This window comes from Rattus rattus, chromosome X (genome assembly GCF_011064425.1).
Source record: "Rattus rattus isolate New Zealand chromosome X, Rrattus_CSIRO_v1, whole genome shotgun sequence".
In the NCBI taxonomy this organism is placed as follows: domain Eukaryota; kingdom Metazoa; phylum Chordata; class Mammalia; order Rodentia; family Muridae; genus Rattus; species Rattus rattus.
In genome coordinates this window covers 38,694,823-38,710,596 of record NC_046172.1, presented here as the reverse complement: position 1 = coordinate 38,710,596, position 15,774 = coordinate 38,694,823, and the positions used below count along the sequence as shown (strand labels likewise).

General features: G+C 37.8%; 1 pseudogene; it reads right to left on the bottom strand.

The window, feature by feature from the left end:
* Positions 1 to 9,439: 9,439 nt before the first annotated feature.
* LOC116888487 lies at positions 9,440 to 15,545 on the bottom strand (annotated as a pseudogene).
* Positions 15,546 to 15,774: the final 229 nt, after the last annotated feature.

Here is a 15,774-nt window from a genome sequence, read left to right as displayed (position 1 = left end):
TGTTTCTGCTGCCTTCTACTACACAGAGATTGGATTCCAAATTCTAGAGTCTGACTCTTCCGCTGCTTCCTTCTGCCTGTTTTCTAAGGGCTGCTCTCCTCTTTCTGGGCTCTGACCTGCTGTATTCTCCTGTACCACCTGTCTTTATAGGTACTACCTGCAGCCTACTACATCTTCCTTTTCTCCTGATCTCTCCACTATCCTTCTATACTGTACTACAAAGGTTACAATGGTGTTCCCAGAAGCTCCTCTCACCACCAATGCCCCCTCCCAACACACACACATTGGCCTCCAATCACACAATGGCAAGGACCGAGGATGCCTTTCCTCTGTGATTTGCAACATTTTTATCTCATTTGGTGATGCCCCAAGGAAAATTCTTGTCACTTTATCCACCTCAACTACTTGCATCTCTCTAGGCTCTGGTCTTCTACACCCATATGGGTCTCTCTGGTAAAGACACTTACTGACTCTTTATTCTCGTGTTCCCTCCTAGGAACTATAGCCTGCCTGCCAACAGTAACAATAAGCTATCTATGTCTCAGCTCCAGCCTGCAGTTGTGCTGCCTACTTGCATGGTCGGCTCTCTGCTGAATTTATAGGAACATCATATTCCACCCCCTCCCTGCCTTCACAAGTTAAGTGTTCTGTTTACACTTCCCTCTCTTTTTCTATCTCCAGGGACTCAGATTATATCACTACAGTTTGGTCTCAGTACAGATCAATGGCAAAAATCAGAGCACTTCATTTCCAAATTCATGCAGACTGTAACTTCTGACACCAAAGTAAATTATCACAAATTCTCTTATTGCTAAGGTTTTACTTTCCCCTCTTACAAATCTTTTATTTCCATGATATCTTTGCACTCTGTTCTCCAACAAAAGAATCTCTTTAAGACTATGGTATAAACTCTTATCTCAGGATTTATAAGTTGTTCATAGGGTATGGTTTAAAAAAATGTATAAAATCTATAACAATTTAGCTTAAAACGTAGAACAAAAAGCTTATAGTTAAAACCTTAGAGTTAAAAAGCATAGGTAATTTTAATGTGCTGCAGCATCCTCTCTCTCTCTCTCTCTCTCTCTCTCTATCTATCTATATATATATATATATATATATATATATGTAGCTTAGATTCAACTCATGATTTTTTTAAAAGATGTTTTTAAATAGCAAACATATGGCTCTCCTGCATATTGACAGATAACCTCATCAGGATGTAAGCAACCACATGGCTGGCAGCCATCTGTACTGAGGTTAACAGTATACATGCCATGTGACTTCACCATCTTAAGATGACCACAAGGTAAAAAGCAACAATTATAAGACTTCTTATTCCTAATGAGCCCTTAGTTTATCATTGTATTGAGGAAATAATAATTTCTAAAATATTTTGAATTGATAGGAATTTTTGTATGGTGATAAAATTTAAAACTTACCAAGCTTCTAAAAAATGTAAATAAGTAACAGCATATGTTTGATAAATGAGTTATATTTGATAATCGATGTTTTTACATTCCTAATGTCTACTCTGGTTCAAAGTAATAGCACTTTAGCTTCTTTGTCTTTGCTTGCTTTCCTAAGCTACTAACATATAAAATTTATTTAGTGATAAGCTTTATTTAGCCTTCTACATTCATTGTCAAGGTTAAGTCTAAAATCTAGTATTAAATTAAAACAGGTATACTCAATATCTTCAGAGATCTGCCCAATATGGCATTTAAAATGTTTAAACTTCCCATAATAGGCATGTCTCTTCCTCAAGAGCACCCTTAATATCATCAAAGAAGATAATTGGAGCAAGAAGACTCCACCTAGATTGTAATAACGCTATCCAATGGGAAAGACTGCCCCATGGTTTGCCTGCCGCCAGGGCTTTGCTCAAACTGTGAACACTACACTCTTGTGTTGATTGCCCTACTTTTCCTACTAAAACTAAGATCACTTTTCCCAAGTTCCTTAACAGGAAATTCTCAGACCTGTTTCTGAAAACCAAAGTCCTATGCTGCTTTGTATAACAGTTAAAGATTAAATGCTATCTTGTATTAGACTATTACCCTCAAGGAAACTATGGAGATGACAGGAGTCTAAGGTAACCTGTCTAGGAAGTGTGTCTCACATTTTAATTGATACATAGACCATTTAGATTATACTTCTAGCTATAATTTATCCTTCTCAGATCTCTGATCATATTGACTGACTGTCACTTTAAAACCAGTAAGCATATCAAATCCTCTCCCAAAGGCTGCAGCTGCCTTCTCAATTCTCTTCCTAAGTAAAAGCCAGGCTTCAGGCCTTACTTCCCTAGAGCTTTTAGGCTCCAGTATAGAAAAACAGTCTACCTTGCTACCAGAATCTAAAAAGAGATAAAGTCACAAAACAGGTTTCAAAGTAACTTTTTGAAAATATTTCAGATTTCTTTCACTCACTATGCTATTGTTAAATGAATACTGCAAACGTTCAGAGTTTTAACATTAATCAATGGAATTCTGATGTTATTAATTTAACCTGGTAAAATACTGCTAATATTATTATAATTACAAGCTCAAAACTTTAAATTTTCTTTGGTTGTCTTCTAAGTATAGACCTAAAAATGCTTCTCATTGTAGTAAACAAAAAAATCTCTGTCCAATCTATATACACCCAGTCATCTGGATAAAGAAAAGTATGTTTGTTCTTTTAACAGAGGATTATTTTGGAGACCATCAAGCTTTTACTGTGACTCAAAGGCATGAGTCTTCTGCCTTTTTCTACAATGTGGACTTCAGTACAAATTGCCAACAGTGGTAATGCTAATGTATCTGAAAATATTACCTCTTTTTATAAACTTTAAAAATAGAATTCTTGCAAGTTTCAGGGAATTAACATGAATCTACCTCTCACAGATCAAAGGGACTTCATTTAAGAACTTCTGTCAAGCCAACAGACTAAGGTTTCCTGCCTAGTTTCCTCTTTTCCCCTGATCTTGGAATTCCCCTCCCCCAACTGCCAGGACATTGGCCCTTGAACTTTCAAATGTACACCCAAGGTAAACATTTTCCCTTAACTTCACTAACTTTATTTTCTCTCCTTAGTCTATCTATTCTAGCAGACCTCAAGTCAATTCCCCAGCTCCAGGTATTCCCTCAAATTCTGTATTCCCAGACAGCTTTGCCCCAGGTGATCCAGTCTCACAAACTGTTCCAAAGCAGAATGAACTTTTCTAGCCCCAGGATGTCCTATAACATCAAGTTAAACAACCTCCTCTTCCCAGAACAGCATTCCAGCTCGACTCCCCACCCCTATACCCCATTTCCCCACCCTGGCAACAAGACACTCCAATGTCAATAGGATATAATCATGTAGAAGATTACACATCAGCCCCTTATCTATTTATTATCAAGAGTGTGGCTGAGATTTAAGTTTCAAACCGGACAAATGAGTGAGGTATCTATTTAACATATCAAAGCAGACCTGGCCACCAGGTTCTTCCTGCAGCCCAAAGTCCCTACCTGTTTCAGGGTCCTCATGGCTGGCATACCCCATCTGAAGCTTCCACCCCAGGGGACTGGAGTGTTCTTCCCTATATAATCCAACCATTTTAGTTATTAGCTTTTGGTACCATTGGTCCTTCTGGCTTCTGCACCTAATTCCCTGCTGTATCTGGTTCCCCTGCTCTACCCTGTTTCTTCCCCTCCTCAATTTTTTCCACATGGCCAAGCTCAATCTGGTCATGTACATGCACTCTGGATTTTCCCAGCTATCTCAGCTTTTGACTATGCTCTCCTACATAACTATAATAAAGCTTCTCTTTTACCATACCTAGGAGTAGTCATGTTCTTTTATACATTTTTATTTATTTTTCATTCAGTGATGACATTTATTGTCTGTGTATTTGGACTAATGATAATATGCAGATTTATATAGAGTCTTTAATCACCCAGTATAGATTAGATGTTTCTATTGCTTTGTTAAAATATCATGACCAAGACAACTTGTAGAAGAAAGTGTTTTTGAGCTTGTAGCTCCAAAAGGTTAGAGTCCCTAATGGTAGATACAGCATAGCAATAAGCTTAGGTCTCAACTCACAAATACCAGCACAAAACATCAAAGAGGAATTAGAAGTGACAGGAGAATTTTGGCTCTAAAAGTGTGTCCCCCCGTGATATACTTATTTATTTTTTCCTATGCATATGACTGTTTGGTATGCATATACAATCTGTGCACAATGTTCTTGTAGAGTCCAGAAGATGGCATTGGTTTGCTGGAATTGAAGTTACAGTCTAAGCTGCCACACAGGTACTGGGGAACCTGGGTCACTCTGGAAAAAAATCCAGTGCTCTTAACTACTGATCCAATTCTCCAGCTCCTGATGTTTCTAAAAACAGATTAAAAAATACAATTCAATGTACACTGAAAAATTTTTCCCTCAAATAATAGTACAACTGATTATCAAAATGCAAATAAATTAAATAAAAATTAGAAGAAAACTAAATTTGTTATATCATAAAATTTAATCTCAGATGAGACATAGAAATTGTAAAAGTAAAACTAAATATTTCATTTTGGCAGAAAACATAATATTTTTGTTAAATGAGGGTAGGGAATGGGCCTCTTAAAACAAATTAGTAATCATAACAGATTTTTAAATTTTATATTTCTATATGAGTACTCTATGCATTCACCCCTCTTTCTCTTGTTCCACTAATTCTTACAATGTTCCTCACACTTTTTCCTTAATTCATGGCTTATCATTTAACTGCCAATATTCCTGTGTGTGTGTGTGTGTGTGTGTGTGTGTTTGTGTGTGTGTGTGTGTGTGTGTTTGTGTGTGTGTGTGTTTGTGTGTGTGTGTATGTGTGTGTGTGTGTGTGTGTGTGTGTGTGTGTGTGTGTGTGTGTACCATTATACATATAATCTGCTGAGATCATTTAGTGTGGCTCATATGTAGATAGGGATGACCTCTTGGGATTGGTTAACCTATCAAGGGACTCATCCCTTGAAAAGATTAATTCTTCTTCTAGAAACCATTGACTTCTGAAGTTCTTCTCCTTGGAGTGAAGTTCTAGGATAATTCTGCCTTGCACCTTGTCATGTCAGGGCATATCCTCATGCTTTAGTTTTTGTTCAGGTAACTATTGAAAAAGATAAAACATTTGTCCATCAATAATTTCAGTTAGAAAAGTAACAATTTCCATGCTGGTGAAACATTCGGAAAAACACCTATCTGGCAACATACTGGTATTAATACACGTACAGAATTTTGCAATTCAACAATGAAAGAAAAACACCATATGAACAATTTTAAATTAACAAATATACTAATAAGTTGAACTGTAGACATGAAAGGAAATGACTGAGAACATTAAAATGTCCCCAACATTATTAATCATTAGAAAAATGCAAAAATAAGGTGAAAGCAATGATCCCTTTATCTCATCATTCTGAAGGTTCAGGAGCATCTTCTCTGATGGCCCCTTTGGCCATATCACAATATGGCACACAGCATCATAATGAAAGCACATGTGTAAATAAACTGTCACATGATAAGAAGCAAATCTAGAAGCATTCTGGGGCCAAGATCATGCTGTATATCAATCCACTAGAAAACTAGTCTGGGTCTCAGGAGAATTGTATTACTCCATCCGGAGGTCATACCTAATGGCTGCTTCCATCACCTCTTATACTACCACAATGGTAAAAATTCTCAAGTACTTAAATCTTTGGGGGATAGCTTACATGCAAAACTTAAAAAAACAAAAGAAAAGAGAAATGGGTAACTGGACAGATATGATAAGGAAGTAACCTTACTTGGTCAATCTGGATTATAGTGCACAATGCAATTCTTCCCAATATTCTGTATGTATGAAAGTTTTTAAATAAAATACATAAACACACACACACACACAACACACACACACACACACACACACACACACACACACATATATATATATGCACAAACACACATGTTCTATCTATATTTATTGAATTAGAATTATATAAAAGTTTCATTTGGCTTCAGAATACAGAGATTTATTACATAGCTGTGACTGTAATTTATATAGAGATTGAATTTCTTAAATCGTCATATTGTCCTGGAATTCAATATACATAATTCTTAAAATACCTTAAATGAATCACAAACTACAGCATATATTTAGAGAATTCAAGCTGTCATTCCATATGTCTCTGTAAAAATGTATATGAGAGAATATCACTGTTTTGCTCTCATGATTAACAGTAAGATCATTGTTTTTCATTTCTAACATTTTGATAGCACACAATTTATACTATGGCAAAAAGTCCAAATCTACAGTCAATCATTCTGGTTTAATTAAGGTAGAAGAATGCCTATAAAACATATTTCATTTTCACTGAGTGATTTATTTCACTAATATGAAATATATATTTTAAATAACCATTCATCACATTGTAGTAATGTGAACGAATTTTCTGTTCATCAAATAAGGTAATTCATATATATATATATATATATATATATATGTAATCTTTGTTTTTTAAAATTAACAAATCAAGTGTTTGGCAAAATACATGCAAGAAAATTATAAAAACTTTAACTTGTATAGGCATTAAAAAGAGGAAGATTGTTTTCCTATTTTGGAGTACTTTTGTTCCCCTTTTTTTCAGTTATGTATTTTATGTTTTTTCTATTTTATTTTTTTTATTGGATATTTTTATTTACATTTCAAATGTTATTCCCTTTCCCAGTTTCATGGACATAAGCCCCCTATCCTATCCCCTCCCCTTCTTCTATAAGGGTGTTCCCCTCCCCATCTAACCCCCTTCCTGCCCCCCCAACATTCCACTATACTAGGGGTACAACCTTGACAGGAACAAGGGCTTCTCCTTCCATTGGTACCCAACAAGGCCATCCTCTGCTACATATGCAGTTGGAACCATGGGTCAGTCCATGTGTAGTCTTTGGGTAGTGAGTTAGTCCCTGGGAGCTCTGGTTTGTTGGCATTGTTGTTTTTATGGGGTTGCAAGCCCCTTCAGCTCTTTCAATCCTTTCTCTAATTCCTCCAGTGGGCATCCTGTTCTCCAGTCAGTGGTATAGTGCTAGCATTTGCCTCTGTATTTGACATGCTCTGGCTGTGTCTCTAAGGAGAGATTTATATCCAGTTCCTGTCAGCATGTACTTCTTAGCTTCATCAATCTTATCTAGTTTTTGTATATATCTCCACATGTGGGGCAGGCACTGAATGGCTGCTGTTCCTTCCTTCAGTCTCTGCTCCAAACTTTGCCTCCATATACCCCCCTATGAGTATTTTTGTTACCTCTTTTAAGAAGGAGTGAAGCATCTTTACTTTGATCATGCTTCTTCTTGAGATTCATGTGATTTGTATATTGTATTTTGGGTAATTCGAGCTTTTGGACTAATATCCACTTATCAGTGAGAGCATGCCATGTGTGTTTTTCTGTGATTGGGTTCCTCACTCAGAATGATATTTTCTTGTTCAATCCAATTGCCTATGAATTTCATGAAGGCATTGTTTCTGATAATTGTGTAGTACTCCATTGTGTAGATGTACCACATTTTCTGTATCCATTCCTCTGGTGAAGGGCATCTCAATTCTTTCCAGCTCCTAGCTATTATAAATAAGGCTGATATGAAGATAGTGGAGCATGTGTCTTTGTTGTATGTTGGACCATCTTTTGGATATACACCCAGGAGAGGTATAGCTGGGTCCTCAGGTAGAACAATGTCCCATTTTCTGAGGAACCTCTAGTCTGATTTCCAGAGTGGTTGTACCAGTTTGCAATCCCACCAAAAATGGAGGAGTGTTCCTCTTTCTCTGCATCCTAGCCAGCATCTGTTGTCACCTATTTGATCTTAGCCATTCTGACTGGTGAGAGGTGGAATTTCAGGGTTGTTTTGATTTGCATTTCCCTGATTTGAACATTTCTTTAGGTACTTCTCAGCCATTCGATATTCCTCAGCTGAGAATTCTTTGTTTAGTTCTCTACCCCATTTTTAATAGAGTTATTTGGTTCTCTGAGTCAAACTTCTTGGAGTTCTTTGTATATTTTTACACATTAGCCCTCTATCAGATGTAGGATTGGTAAAGATCTTTTCCCACTCTGTTGATTGCCGTTTTGTCCTAAGGACAGTGTCCTTTGTCTTACAGAATCTTTGCAGTTTTATGAGGTCCTAGTTGTCAATTCTTGCTCTTAGATAATAAGCCACTGGTATTTTGTTCAGGAAGTGTTCACCGGTGCCCATGTGATTGAAGCTCTTCTATTAGTTTGATTACATCTGGTTGTATGTGAAGGTCCTTGATCCACTTGGACTTAAGCTTTGTACAGGGCAATAAAAATGGATCAATTTTCATTATTCTACATGCTGACCTTTATTTGAGCCAGTACTAATTGTTGAAAATTCTTCTTTTTGACTAGATGGTATTAGTTCCTTTGTCAAAGATCAAGTGACCATAGGTGTGTGGGTTCATTTCTGGGTCATCAATTGTATTCCACTGATCTGCCTGCCTGTCTGTGCACCAATTCCATACAGCTTTATTCACTATTGCTCTGTAATAGTGCTTGAGGTCAAGGATGGTGATTCCACCAGAAGTTCTTTTATTGTTGAGTATACTTTTCACTGTCCTGGGTTATTTATTATTTCAAATGAATTTGCAAATTGCTCTTTCTAACTCAATGAAGAATTGTGTTGGAATTTTGTTGGGAATTGTTTTTAATCTTTAGATTGCTTTTGGCAAAATGGCCAAAATTTTTAATATATTAATCCTGACAATCCATGAGCATGGGAGGTCTTTCCATTTTCTGAGATCTTCTTCAATTTCTTTCTCGAGACTTGAAGTTCTTGTCATACAGATCTTTCACTTGCTTGTTTAAAGTCACACCAAGGTAATTTATATTATTTGGGACAATTTTGAAGGATGTCATTTCCAAAATTTCTTTCTCAGCCTGTTTATCCTTTGAGTAGAGTAAGGCTATTGATTTATTTGAGGTAATTTTATACCCAGCCACTTTGCTGAAGTAGTTTATCAGGCTTATTAGTTCTCTGGTGGAACTTCTGAAGTCACTTAATTATACTATCACGTTATCTGCAAATAGTGATATTTTTTACTTCTTCCTTTCTAATTTGTATCCATTTGACCTCCTTTGACGTTATCTGATTTCTCTGACTAGGACTTCAAGTACCATATTTAATAAGAAGGGACAAAGTGGGCAGCTTTTTCTAGTCCCTGATTTTAGTAGGATTGCTTCGTATTCCTCTACATTTAGTTTGATGTTAGCTATTGGTTTGCTATATATTGCTTTTACTAGGTTTGGGTATGGGCCTTGAATTCTTGATCATTCCAGAACTTTTATCATGATGGGGTGTTGGGTTTTGTCAAATGCTTTCTCAACATCTAATGAAATGATCATGTGGGTTTTTTCTTTGAATTTGTTTATATAGTGGATTATGTTGATGGATTTCAATATATTGAACCATTCCTTCATCCCTGGGATGAAGCCTACTTGATCATGATGGATGATCATTTTGATGTGTTCTTGGATTTGGTTTGGGAACAGTGGCTGCTCTTGCAGAGGGTCTGGGTTTGATTCCAAGAACCCATATAATGGCTCACAATCACCCATCCCTCTACTTTCAAAGGCCCAATATTTTCTTCTGACCACAAGGACACCAGGCTTGCAAATGTTGCACAGACATATACACAGGCAAATTGTGTATCAACATAAAACTTATAAAATAGATGAATCATTTTTTAGAGACAATATGAAGGAGTTTATTTTAGAGTCATTTTAAGTGATTATGGCCAGAGAAAACAAATTTAGAACAATCTAAATTACATATTCCGCCATGAACCAGTTCTTTTCCAACTTTCCTTTCAGTTCCAAATCAACACCTCAGACTTCTGGCTTTCTTTGCTCACTACTTCTCTCCCACTTACCTTTAAAGATGTTGCTGCTCCACAATCTTCAACTCCATCTCACTCTTAAATCCTGACTATCTCAGTTTCTGCTTCCAAAAGTAGCCATACCAGCGTAGTCTATAAACCCTAACCTCACTGAATTTGCATCATCTTCTTGGTAATTAAATACTTTCCATTTTCTGAATAAGGGTAAACAATATTAATGCTACCCTAAAGCTAAAATAATTAAAAGATATAATCTATAATTCTACATTTAATCTTATTTCCAATGCTAGTTATTAAATTTATGATTAGACAGAAGGATGAACCAGGTATTAACAGACACTAGATTTACAGAAAAGTAAGTTTTATAACTAGAGATTTAATGGCCAATGAAGGGATCTGTCCTTTGATTTCAGCATTTCTTTTTCTTTTTTAAAATTACTTTTTAATCTTTTTTCTAACAGTCCAGTCTTTATCCCCTTCATGGTCCACCCTCTGGCTGTTTCTCATCCCATACCTCCTCCCCCATTTCCAAGAGTATATCCCCACCCACCCCTACCTCAACTCCAACCAGACTTCCTCACTCCCTGGAGTCTCAAGTCTCTCAAGGTTAGGTGACTCTTCTCTCACTGAGGTCAGACTAGGCAGTTCTCTACTGTATATGTATTGGGGCCTCATGTCATCTCATGTATGCTGTCTTGTTGGTGGCTCAGTGACTAAGACATCTCGGAGATCCAGGTTTGTTGAGATTGCTGGTCTTCCTGTGAGGTCACCCTTTATGGAATTCAACCACAAGGGCCCCCAGCTTCTTTTGATTGGTTGGGTGTAAGTATCTGCATCTGACTCTTTCAGCTGCTTGTTGGGCCTCTCAGAGGGTAGCTGTGACAGGCTCCTCCCTGTAATCATGCCATAGCCTAAGTACTAGTGTGAGGCCTTGGAGCCTCCCTTTAACATAGATTCCATTTTGGATCGGTTACTGGATAGCCTTTCCTTCAGTCTCTTCTCCATTTTCCCCCTTGCATTTCTTTTAGACAGGAACAATTCTGGGTCAAAATTTTTGACTGTGAGATGGCAACCCTATCCCTCCACTTGATGCCCTATCTTTCTACTTGAGGTGGTCTCTACATGTTCTCTCTCCCCACTGTAGGGCATTTCATCTAAATATCCCTCCCTTAGTCTTGAGAATTCTATACCTCCCAGGTCTCTGATACATTCTAGACCCTTCAACTTGTTAACTTTCTTGAGTTCTTTGGATTGTATCCTGGGGTCATCTGTAGGTTTTTTTTTTTTAGTATACACTTACTAGTGAGTACATACCACTCATGTCATTTTGGGTCTCAGTTACCTCACTCAGGAAGATATTTTCTAGTTTCATCCATTCACCTGCAAAACTTGTGATGTCCTTATTCTTAATATCTGAGTATTTTCTGTATCCATTCTTCTGTTGAAGGACATATCTGGGTTGTTTCCAGCTTCTGGACATCACAAAAAAAGACCACTATGAACATAGTGGAACACATGCCCCTGTGGCATGGTGGAGCATCTTTGGGGTATATGCCCAAGAGTGGTATATCTGGGTCCTCAGGTAGATCTATTTCTGAGGAACTTCCAGACTGATTTCCAGAATGGTTGGACCAGTTTGCCACCCCACCAGCAATGGAGGACTATTCCCCTTTCTCCACATTCTTGGCAGCATCTGCTGTCACCTGAGGTTTTTTTTTTAATTTTTTATTTTAGCCATTCTGATTGGTATAAGGTGGAATCTCAGAGTCACTTTGATTTGCATTTCCCTGATCATTAAGGACTCTGAACATTTCTTTAAGTGTTTCTCAGCCATTCGAGATTTCTCTGCTGTGAATTCTCTGTTTAGTTCTATACTCCATTTTTTGACTGAGTTGTTTGGTTTTCTTGGTGATTAGCCTTTTGAGTTTTTTATATGTTTTGGTATTAGCCCTCTATCAGATTATGGGGTTAGTGAAGTTTTTTCCCAGTCTGTAGGTTGCCAATTTGTTCTATTGGCTATGTTGTTTGCTGTACAGCTTTCCAGTTTCATGAGATCACATTTACCAATTCTTAATCTTAGAGCTTGAGCCATTGTAGTTCTATCTTTAATATCTCTCAGTATCAGTGGAGATACTAGCATTTCTTTAGAGGTGGACAAAATATAAAAAGTAACTTTAAAAAACAAATTCTATTTTATTAGCTAGTTCTACCCATTATGACACACGGTCCTTCATACCCATCTATTTAATCTTCTCCCCTATAAGTTAAAAAATAAATTTCAGCTAATCCATTTCGAACATATTTATTCTAGATACAGTCTTATAATTTTATATATGTAAACATTTATTAGTATGTTACAATATGTATTATTACTAAATATTTCATTAAACTTAAATTATATAATTATTCTATATAATCATAACTTATGGCCATAATAGCTAGGTTCTTTTATTATCTTTGATCAGTAAATAGTGAGTCAAAGGTGGGAAAATATCCAAGGTCCTAGAATACATCCAATGTTTTAGATTAGAACCTGGTAAGTTCTCAGCTCATTCTTTGTATGACATTACAAGTTTTCATCCTTCCTACTTGAAAGTATGGTTGAAACCAAGTTTAAAATTCAGGTCATCAGATACTGCACTATACCCTCTTACCTCTACACCAGGAATTTACTTTTTAATGCTAAAATCATCATTCTTAGTTTGACATTTGTTTGAATCCAAAATTCCTTTAGTCAAATATCTACAGAAAGAGGTACAGGAAAAAATTCCTGTTTGCCCTCTACTTGGTCAGATCATTTACTGGCCATTCAGTATCTTCAGGTCAAATGCATTGTTAGTTACATGACAATCCAAATTTGTTCTCTTAAATATATTAAAGCAGGGGGAAGACTAGTTAAGTTATTTAATTAACATCTATGATGCTCAACAGAATGAAACCATAAAATATTTTAACGATCATTTCTTTCTTCCTAATTACTCTTCCATTTTGGTCAAAGCTAGATTATACCTATGTGATTCTCCCAATATGGGGTGTGGTGGTTTGAATATATTTGGCCCATGAGAAGTGTCATTATTAAGAGATGTGGCCCTGGCATTGTTGGAGGAAGTATGCTACTATGTAGGCAAGCTTTAAGGTCTCCGAGTACACAAGCCCTATCCAGTGCAGAGGAGATTCCCCCTCCTAGCTGCGGCTGATGGTCTCCTTTTGGCTTCTTTTGGATCAAGGTGTAAAACTCTTAAATCCTTCTCAAGCTTCATGTCTGCCTAGACATTGTCATGCTTCCTGCTTTAATGATACTGGACTGAACCTCTGAACCTGTAAGCCAACCCCAATTAAATGTTGTCCTTATAAGAGTTGCCTTGGTCATGGTGTTTCTTCACAGAGATAAAACCCAAACTAAAATATGTCTTTGTCCCCAAATAATTACATATTTCCATTACAAAGCTTTAAAGAATCGGGAAGATAGGTCACTGGGTAAAGCTGCTAGCTATGCAAGCTTAACAACCTGATTTCATTTTCTGTAATACTCGTAAAATGTGCTTTTATATCATTCCAGTATTCCTATTTCAAGAATGAAGGTAAATAGAGTAGAATTGCAAGAAATGCTGGAAGAAGCTAGCATGGAATAATTGGTTTAGCACTGGAAACAAGAGGGTCTCTGCCTCAATATGATGGAAGGTAAGAACTGACTCCTGAAAATTGTCTTCCAATATTCACACACTGCCACCACAGCTACTGCCACCATCACCACTAGTGCCACTACCACCACCACCACCACCACCACCACCACCATCACATAAATAAACACTTTATAAAAATTGATTAATGTCAATTACTGATTTCTAAAACCTGTATCATGTAACCAGAAGTAGTTATAGACATCTCAAAGAAAAGAGATCTGTTTATTTTGTCAGTAGGTAATAACTATTTACTTCACTTCTTATTACTAATTTTATCAGAGTGACATATGGCAAAGCAATGGGTGTTGAGATATACAGGTATAGCATCATGTATTTCAATATAATTCTGTAAGGCAAGATACCAGCAGAGATGTAAGTTCATTGAAATGTTGTTTGATAGGAGGACTGCTACTGAAGGCAATCTCAATTCAAAAGGACTTTGTCATTGATATAGAAGAACAGAGACAAAATGAGACAAAATGTTGCAGGTTGCATGCAAACTACTTTATAGTTTTAGCCTTTTTTTTCACACTATGAATTGTGTTAATGGTGGTATCTGTACAAGTGATGTCAGTACACAGGACAGCAAATGCAGAGTGGACATGATTAACAGATAAACTATGAATGAATAAAGAGTTTGCACTGCTCCCATGCTTTAGTGACCAAGACAGCTCTAAGTCACTTCCTCCTCAGCCTCCTCCTCAAACTCTATATCCTACTCAGCTGTATCATCCTGGTACTGCTGGTACTCAGACACCAGGTCATTCATGTTGCTCTCAGCCTTGGTGAACTCAATCTCACCAATGCCCTCACCGGTCTACCAGTGTAGGAAGGCCTTGCCCCAGAACATGCCTGTGAACTACTCTGAGATGTGTTTGAATAGCTCTTGGATAGCCACTGTGTTGTTACCGATGAAGGCGGCAAACATTTTTAAGCCCCAAGGTGGAATGACACAGACACCTATTTTCACATTTTTGGAGATCCACCCAACAAAATAGCTGCTGTTCTTGTTTTGGATGTTAAGCATCTGTTCATTCACCTTCTTCATAGACATGCAGCCTGTAAACACCACAGCCACTATCAAGTAGTGCCCATGGCAGGTATCACAGGCAGTCATCATGTTCTTGGCATCAAACATCTGCTGTGTGAGCTCCGGAACTGTCAGGGCACAGTACTACTGGCTTCCCCAGCTGGTCAAGGAGACAAGGCCAGGCATGAAACAGTGCAGGTGGAGGAAGTTCACCATATTTACAGCTGGTTTCTGCAGGTCAGCATTCAGCAGGTCAGGGAATTGCAGGGAAAGTGGTCACCCCACTCATGGTGGTTTCAGTCACTATAAGTGGGTGTGGTCAGCTTCAGGGTTCTGATGCAAATGTCATAGAGTGCTTTATTATCAATACAATATGTCTCATCTGTATTTTCAACAAGCCGGTGGACAGAAAGGGTAGCATTTTAGGGTTTAACCACTGTGTCCGACACCTTGCAGGAAGGTACCACATTGGAGGTGTTCATGATTCTGTCCGGTTATTCCTCCGGGATACTGCTGATAAGGAGGGTACCATCCCAGACCCAGTACTCCCACCCAGGGTGTGGGTCAGCTGGAAGCCCTGCAGACAGTCACAGCTCTCAGCTTCTTTCCTCACAACGTTCAACAAGTCAAACAGCCCTTGGCCCAGTTGTTCCCAGCCCCGCTCTGACCAAAGACAAAGTTACCAGGTCTGAAGATCTGCCTGAAGGGCCCTGAACACACCGAATCCATGGTGCCAGGGTCCAAGTCCTGGAGCACAGCGAGGAACACATACTTGCCACCGATGGCCTAGTTGTAGTACACATTGATGCATTCCAGCTGGAGGTTGCTATTATCATGGTACATGCCAATGGGATCAATGTCATGCTTGTCACAGATTATCTCCCATATCTTGGTGCCAATCTGGTTGCCATGCTGCCCAGTCCACAGGTGCACAATCTCCCTCATGGCAGCAGGTGTGACTGCAGAGTGGCTGTGGAGGAGGAACACTTAGGGAAGAGCAGGTTTTATCTAAGAAATACATGAGAAACTGTGGAGACAGCTTAGTGGTAGACTGCATAGGTATGCAGTTAAACTCAAAGCCCTGTGTTCAGTCTCTAATTGTATACATATACAATTGAAATTAAACAGTCTGGCAACAAATACAATTATTCTTAGAACAAAAAACACTTAACTA